Source organism: Crotalus tigris, unplaced genomic scaffold, assembly GCF_016545835.1.
Source record: "Crotalus tigris isolate CLP2741 ecotype Arizona unplaced genomic scaffold, ASM1654583v1 scf7180000018043.2394770, whole genome shotgun sequence".
Classification (NCBI taxonomy): domain Eukaryota; kingdom Metazoa; phylum Chordata; class Lepidosauria; order Squamata; family Viperidae; genus Crotalus; species Crotalus tigris.
This window is the reverse complement of record NW_024096792.1, coordinates 490684-500113: the sequence shown is the minus strand read 5'-3', so window position 1 is coordinate 500113 and position 9430 is coordinate 490684.

Below are 9430 nucleotides of genomic sequence, written 5' to 3'. Positions count from 1 at the left end.
TTTATATTCTGGATATATTTTAAATTATAGATATGTACTATGATATAAAATCCTCAAACTCTGGGAAGTATATAAACCAGCTGTTTATTGTTAAAAACTAAAACAATAAAACAACTATTTACAATACTAAAAACAACCTAAACTTTCTCTGGTCCACTGCCAGCGTCATCAGAGTGAGTGTCAGGTGGTGGGGAGTTTTCTTATAAATCTTGTTAACTCAGTGTCTTGCCCATTGACGGTGTGATAGGGCCGTCCATCCTAACGGGACTCGGTTGTCCCGCCTCCCCTCGTTTGCATTCCAATTTCACAGCTTTCTTTCCTCCCGTTTCTTTTTCCATCCTCCCTCTCCTTGTTGATCCTATCTTTCCTAATGTTATTGCTGCTGGTGTATCTTCCGATTGCCTCCCCCCATGATCATTCTGGGCCGCACATCTGGGTCTGGCATTATAGATGCCTTTCTGTTGCTGATCCCCCCATCTATAATGCCAAACCCGGACGTGCAGCCCAGAATGATTGCAGGGAGAGGGCAATCGGAAGATACACGGGCAGTGATAACATTAGGAAATATATGCATACATACATGCATGCATACATACATACATACATACATATATCTTATCTATCGGGTGAGGCATCCGGTCTACCAAATATAAATCAATCTATTCTGCATTTCGCTCCAATCTAGGAACATGTTTTGCAGGCGGAACATATATATACTGTGTTCAGAAAGTTCATGCATTAGTAACATTCAAATGCCATGCAATGAATACTGAAAAATTGGAAGGAAGGAAGCTTTTCTTGCTATCCATATATCATACCACGGTAAGGAGCAAAAACAGACAAATCAATCGATATTCCTCTTTAACTGATAAACTCCTCTGTAGGAAAATAAAGTCAAGTATTTTGTAAAATATTAAGGGAGTTACACTTCACATAAAGCACACAAAGAGGCTGAAGATAATGGCTGCAAATGTGTGGCCTGTGAAGAGCAGTTTTGATTCAGCTCAGCAAGGCCCTATGTGCCCTATGGACTTACACCAGTCTCCTTGTTGAAATGAAGAGGTGGTTCCATTTGCCTCAAAAAATTGTTGCTCTGGATGAACTTTGGTTTCTGCCTGAAGTTAAAATAGCAATAGCACCTAGACTTATATACCACTTGACAGTGTTTTATAGCCCTCTCTAAGCGGTTTCCAGAGTTAGCATATTGCCCCCAACAATCTGGGTCCTCATTTTATCAACCTCAGAAGGATGGAAGGTTGAGTCAAACTTGAGCCGGTGAGGATCGAACTCCTGGCAGTCAGCAGAATTAGCCTGCAATACTGCATTCTGACCACTGCACCACCACAGTTCCAGAATATATCCACAAGAGACTATTTCGATTTAAATAGGGCAATTGGGTCAGCTGAAATAAAACTTTTGGTGCTTCATTTGATTCTTACAACTAAGGGGTGCATACTACTTTACCACCACAGTTTCAAAAGAGTACTTCACAACAGCCTTTATAAAAACAGAGTATATACTTAAATATCTGCACAACATATGCACGGTGGTTTTATACTGGTACAGGAAGAAGTCATCACCTCCTGCCATTTGGGAGCTATATGGCACATATAAGAAGTAATTCAGTTAAAAGAAAATGGGCTATTAGGTACACATATTTGAAGCACAGTCCCTCCATTTCTAAGCTTTTCAACTGTGAAGCAAAATGCCCTTTATAACTAAAGAATCATAGTAAAGGAAAGGTTAATATCAAAGAACATCTGCCTTAAGGGAGAAGATTTCTTATTTTGTTCTCAGACACTAGGATTCTATAAAGTTCAGCATGGTGTGATGGATACAAAATGAGATTTCTAGAGACAGCCTGGAGGTGGGGAAAGACAGGTAGGAAGTTTTGGCTTAGTAGGCAACCACAATTTTTCAGTAGGTGTGCTGTCCTATTCACACACACACACACACACACACACACACACAAACACACACACCACAATGCTAGAAAACTTTATTAAGGCTTCCAAGCCTGAATTAGTATTCCCCAGCATCATCAACACCAGTGTACCCGTAACGAGTTCAACAGGCTACTCCAGAGAAGGCACCACCAGTCCATAGTGCAAAGGCAAAGCAAGTCCACAAGGCAAAAGCAAGTCCATAAGGCAATGGCAAGTCCAGAGTTCAAGAGGTGCAATCTGAAGTTCAAGGGACAAAATCCAGTCTAAGAGTCCTGGTGCGGTCCATCAAGAGGGTCAAGGCTGCTGCCTCACAAGTAGCCTGGTTAACTTCATTGTGCCTGCCTTTGGATTGGGAGGAGAAGGCAGTTTTCCACTGAGTTGTGTGCCCTCTCCACCCAAAGTCTCTGAGCTTTCCAGCTGTCATTGCAGCTATTCCTCTCTTGTCCCTAGTTCAGCTGGCTGCTCATCTGGTTGTTCCACTATACTCAGGCCCTCCATTTCTAGCTCATAGCCTCTGGCAACCTCCTAATGTTCGTTCACATCTCTATGCAATGTCCCTGGGTCTGGCTTTTCCTCGTCCGGACTCACATCCGTGGAAGTCATCGCAGTAGAGTAGAAATTATAACATCGGTTAATGTAGCTTCATCACTGGGTTGCTGGTAACTATGGAAGTTCTCCATGAATGAATAAATGAATGAATGAATGCAAAGATACCACTGAAAATGAATACATGGAGCTATCCCTGTATTCAACATGGGACATGCCTTAATAGATAAATACTAGGTGGCAGAAGTTGCATTATATTAGGGAGGGAGAGAAGTTGTAATTGAAAATATTTATTTATCTCTTTACAATTTTCACAAACTTCTTAGTTCCCAGAACAGAGCTTACTCCATTCAACAAGAAAGAAAAAAAATAAGGAAAAGTTCTAATCCACTTCTCCTATGGGCAAATGTTAGGATCCAATCCATTGGAGTTCAGTATCATGAATATATTCTTAAAATAAACCATTTTCAGATAATATAACATTATAGGAACATCAGTAAGCATTGGATATATTCTAATAACCTTCCCCCATATTCAGTGCACTCTGCTCCATTACTGTTTTCATTGATGCCACTGGGAAAGTGGCAATTTTCTGTTTGACAAGTGATTTATGACTGAGAAATTTAATTGCTTCTCCCTGAGAACGTCACTTTGCCCAGAGCATATTACAATTCTCACGTGTATACTTGAGAAACATTTTTTCTTGTTCAGAATGATGAAATGTAGTTTTTTTTAAAAGATAATAAAATGAGATTTGATCAGGAAAAAAACCCCTATTATTATTGCACTATGAATATTTGCCTCAAGTGACTTATCTCAGCCCCTTTAATTATGCTGCTATTCAGATATCTTGTGTGCCTATGAATTATGCTGCATATTATATATATATGTAGTCTTTGTACAAATATTTAAATTACTGATAATTGGATACCTTGGCATTTATCTGAATGAATGAAAAGATATAGTTTAGGAAGGGTCAGATAACAGATTTAACATTTACATTCGGTAAAAAGAATGTTGGAAGCAGTTCAGTCTTCAATATGTATAGAATTTGCAGGAAATGAAGTGCTGACTGACGTGTTCCTTCACTAATATGGTCCACCCACCATTTAAGGAAAGCAGGAACAGATAATATCATTCTCCGTTGACTCACAGACCTTTGCAAATGAACCCCTCCTTGTGTTTTCCCACTCTGCTTGGCAAGTGCCACTTAAGCTCACGTAGTCTACATTCTAATATCCAGTCCAGTGGCTGGTCACTGGATGTCCATTTCATCCTGGGTTTGATGGCTGCTAGCTTCTACTGCCCACTTCCATTATTTCCATCCAACTGCTACTCTAAATATCTTCCAATTGCTGTGTTTTACCACCTCTCATGTTTCCACAGAAAGCCATCCATTAGGCAACCTTTCAGTCAATTTAAAGTACATTCAAGTTTTTTTTCTAATTCTGTGCCCACAATACAGCATTGGCTCCCTGTTCATTGCTTGAAGTTGCAACATAGGCAGAACTGAACAAAGCTACAAAAGCTCAATGAATGATTCTTCTATGGATCTATAAATATTTTCAATATTTTAGTTTTCTGTCATAGGAGAATGCAGTAAGCCCAGATGTAGAGGTGATGAGGTAGAAGGAAAGCCCAGCAGAAAGAAGAAATGAACAGGGGACTTCCAGAGGTACTGTTCTTTCTCTGCCTTGCAGGTGTATATAACTCCCACATTTGCAGTACCTGTTCAGTATCAGATCTGTGTTGGGACTTGGAGGTGCTCAGAAGGACATAGCTTACTTTCCATATGTGCACTGCTCAGCTCGTGATGAGTGCTCTCACCTTAAAGGGGGTATCTCCAAAATAGTGCTTTGCAATACATGGTTTCAAAGTGCTGGGATGCTTGCTGCTTTCTCACAACAGCCATTGTGGCCCTGAATTTCTGGGATTGATTGGTAGCTGATTGGATATAACACTAGGTGACACCTCTTATTTGGGATGTAGCAATTCTTGGTTCCATTGAAATTGCTCTTGTGGGAGGGAGACTGCCTAGCCTAGAACCCGTATCACTCCTCACAGTGAATCTTGATTGCTGGTGTTGAATTGATGGAGATCAGAACATCTTCATATATTACTGCCAGCTCTGAGGATATTACGCTTTCCATAGTCTCGCTATCTCACCAAGAGCTTCATATTTCACCTTTCATGGGAATATAATTGGAAGCTTCATTGCTGGGTTTCCTCTTTGCAGATTAAATTTTTGCTGCACTGCATTATGATGTTTCACCTGTCTATGGGAAGCCTTCTTGTGCTCAATATTGCTGCATGGTTCCCTGCTTTGGCAATGGAAAAGAGTGCTGAGACTGTTTGCTGTGAGTTTTCATTCACACGTGAGAAGAAAGTCATGGAGAACAGCACTTGTTGCAACTTGATTAGCAGGATGTCTCCATTACAAGAATGTTATGAAAAAAGGGAATATAAATCAAAAGGTTGAAGTAAACAGAGAGAAAAGCAGTCCTTATGCTCCACGAACATAGATAACTCGATTTGTAGGTCAGTACTGAGAGTGTTGTCAGTCTGAAGTGTTGGAAGGTTTTGGAGCACATCTTTGAGGGCTACTTCATTAGACACTGATCAACCCACTCTGTGGGTTGCAGATGTAAACTCAGGTTTACATCTGCAACCCACAGTTGCAGATGTAAACCTGAGAGAAGCATCCTGGAACAAATTTTGGTTAAATTAGTATCCACCTGTTCCAAGCCACAGTCCAAAAAAATATGAAGCTGGTTAAGTAGGTTGAACTGACAGAGCATGCCTGGGTCAAAGAGACACAGTGATTTTCTGGCTGAAAAGGACCTGGGTCTTCTTGCAATAGGTGGACAGGACCTTGCTCTTAAGGCAATATTTCAGCTGAAGTCTGAATAAAACATGATAATAGATATCTGCATGGGTCATTTGCCAATAAGCAGTAGCATCAGCCACAATCCCCTGAGTTGTGACTTGGAAAAAAGGTAGAGATGGAATGACAGGTCAACTGGCACACTACAGAGTAAAATTGGGAAACACGTGGATATGTGTGCTTTTGGAACATCTCCAGTGATTTCCAGAGAGTTCCTTCTCCAGGAGAAACAGAAACACCCCATGCTTCCAGTCCAGGACACACAGAACAGGGGATTTACAAGCACCTTATCTCCAGGCACCTTGTCAGGAAATTTTGGCTGGCCATAAGCAATCTATAAGCTCTAAAGGAGGGCATAGAGCAGTGATGGCAAACCTTTTAGAGACTGAGTGCCCAAAAACTGCCCTACCCCCCCAGCCCACCCACCTGCTCTATCACCTGCCCCTGTTCCACCCCCATTCCACCCCCACTCCACCCTGCCTGCTTGCAGGGCCACCCACTGCCTCCATGGCCCACTGCAGATTGCCCAGGCAGCCATGCAGCACCATGGTGGCCACGGCCTCCACCTGCGCCCCGCAGCATCATATGCGCATGATGGGGCACGAGGGCAGAGTCTTGTCCCTGTTACCTGGCTGCCATGTCCTTTGCTGCGCTGCTCCGCATGGACTGCGCCTGGGGTGACTCTCCTCCAGAGGGGCTGCTGGTGAGGGGGCCCCAGGGGGAAGCAGAGCTGGGGCAACAGTGCATGTGCCCACAGAGAGGGCTCTGAGTGCTACCTTTGGCACGCGTGCCATAGGTTTGCCATCACTGGCATAGAGCATAAAGCTTGTGCTCATCAGTTTGCTCCTCTGAAGTGGAAGAACAGAAATTCACTATTCCTACCTTGATCTGATCCTCATACAGGTATGGAAGAAGCTCTATACCTAAAGCTACTATATCACTTTGCACTACATATAAATGGAGGATAAGGTCACCCACAGGCATCATTGGCCAGGAAGAAAACTGACCATGCACTCCATGGTCTCCTCCTTACACAACCTCCCACATGTTGTGATTTTTACCTGAAAGATGTACAGGGAAGATGGGACATCTTCAGCTGCCAACCATTCCCTAGGAAAGGACAGGACAGAAAGCGTAGTGCAGGCTACATGTAAATCGTTATCAGAAACCTCAACAAAATTAGGGATGGGTAAAAGCATTTGTATATAAATATCTGGAATAATGAAAGGGAAAGCCTTGTAAGCCTTGACTTACAAAGCACAAGTTAGCCCAACATTTCTGTTGTTAAATGAGACAGTTGTTAAGTGAGTTTTCCCCATTTTATGACCTTTTTTGCCATTGCTGTTAAGTGAAATAATGTAGTTGTTAAGTTAGGAACATGGTTGTTAAGTGAACCTGGTGTCCCCATTGCTTGTCAGAAGATTGCAAAAGGTGATCACTTGAGAGCATCTGGGACACTGCAACCGTCATAAATAGGAGTCAGTTGCCAAGCATCTGAATTTTGATCATGTGACCATGGGGATGCTGCAAGGGTTCCAAGTGTGAAAAATGGTCATAAGTCACTTTTTCCAATGCCGTTGTAACTTCGAATGCTCACTGTTGTAAGTCAAGGAGTACCTGTAAAAGAAAAAAAAAAAAAAACAGGTTCTAGTAGCTTACTAGCTAGTGATGTTTGCCTTTCTGTCAGAGAAATTACTCTTCAGCAGTTCTGGTTTGAAACTAAACTCCAACCATATCTTGTTGTCAAACCGCTGCAATCAACACTGGAATTTGTTGTGTGGGCTTTAAGGAAAACCAAAAATAATGTGAGGTATAAGCACCCTAGCTCATAACATAGCTATGCCTCACCTTCCATCAAATTCTTAGCAACCTTAAGCATTCTACAAAAAATTGGACTCCATCTCTTCTAGCTCGTTTGGGCCATGATGCTGAAGCTGAAACTGTAGCGCATGTCTTATTATACTGCCCTATGTATAACACAGCCAGAATTAAATTACTGTCTCTCCTTGGAATTGATCCCTCTGGTTCTAATGTTAGTAATTTGGTCTTATATTGTCTAGGGGATGACTCCTCCTATATTACTTCTCAGTGTTTCTAAATTTCTTTTAAGAGCTGTAACTATTAGAGGAGAACATAGCCAAGGCTTCTGGTGTTAACTGTTTGTGATTGTATTTTTCTTGTGTTTTCTTTTGTTGCACTTGCATTTTGGTCTGTGATTGTAAAATAAAAATTATTATTATTATTATTAATCGCTTTACATGAGGGTTACATTTCCCCAAAACCTTGTGTAAAGCAAATTCATATAAAGTGAGATGTTGAACCAGTGGAGGAAAGAAGGTTGCATGGTGTAGTATCATATTTTATAACCCAAATCCACCGATAAATGCGCTCATAAATTTTTAGAGCCTTATCCTTAAACACTGCTTTATTTAAACATTTTTCTTCAATGTCTCATGTGTTATGTACATTTAAGGTATTTTCTCTGTCTTTTCTAAGATGGACTTCTACTATACATGATTATCACGGCAGACAAAGAGGTTGAATGAATCATGGCTCTTCAAATTGTATTAGCATTCTTTGTTATACAGTATTATACAGAGTAGATATGCTCAGATTAAAATCTTGTCTTTGAGCGGAGGATCCTTCGTTATCTTTGGTTTGATGCAATATATCCAGCATTATTTCTAGTATTAGAGAGGTCCTTTTCATTTTGGCAAAAGAGTTGAATGAGATATTGATGCCCTTTTGACACCATGTTAACTTAATAGCTATTCCAGGTATTGAAGGTAAGTTGGAAATAGGATGCATCTCTAAACAACTGTACTACATGATAATAAGTAAGGACCAGAAAGGGTGTTAATAAGAAAATATTGGCAGTTTTAGCAGGAGAAAGACTTGGTATGTTTCTAGACCTTCAGTGCAGATTGATTACGTATAATGGCTATTTGTCTTTTGCATACCGCAAATTCTTGGACAAAAAAAAAATATTTCGCATAACACAAGGGAAACCTGTATAAATTCACATTAGAATGCAACAATTTAGCAGTCCTTGTCTTACATGCATTCATTTAGTGACTTTTCAAAGTTATGGCAGCACTAAAAGAACAAACATGCAGACCAGCCCTCCCAGACCTCCTGCAGCTTCCCATGATTCCCCGCACAGTCTGCACCAACTCTCTCGGGCTTTTTCCTGGTCTTCTGCACCTCCCCTGCAGTATCCTAATTTCCCCCCACATTTACATCCAATACCCCCAAAGCAATTCTGCATTCCTTACCGGTGACTCTTCCACTTGATAACCTGCACATCTTGGGGTTATGACAACAACCAGGATTGCCATTGCTAAGGAATCTGGCCAGATGATGTCATACTTTATGTCGCATTACTTGGTGACAGCAATCCCAGTCCCAACTGCTGTTGTTACATCATTGCAACATAGCAACACAATTAAAATATTGGTTGGAAAATGTTTTAAGTCTATAAAAGATTTAATATAGGTCCTACTTTTGGTGGTAGTTCCAGAATTCAGCAAATAGGAATGGTTAGAAATAAAAAAAAAATCTGCTTTCACTTGTGTCTTTCTTCTTTTTCTTCATACGTTGAAACAATAAGAAAGTGAAAATCAGCTAAACTCCAATCTGAATTAGCAGTCCAATGAATTGATTTGATGTAATCTTGTTATTCAGTTCAAAGAGTATATTTGGACTCTCAAACCAAATTAATCAAAAGTTTTTATTCAATATAAATATGTATACATATTCACAAAAGTCCTTTGAATAATACAAATCAACCTGAAGACGTCTAATGTTATTTGATGAAGTAGGATACAATCATTTTCAAATCAATATTTTGCATCAAAGCTTTGCACAGCTCTAAAATGATAGGTAATTCTTCATATTTTCCACCATAAGAACATTCTATTCCATTTCCCCATTGTATGTATTGTTTAGTTAGCAAAAAAACACCTAATTTTAAATGTTTTTTGTTCCCATAATACATTTTAATGCATTTTACCCAAAATATTATTTTTCTTTATATTTTAGTGAGTTTCAAAGA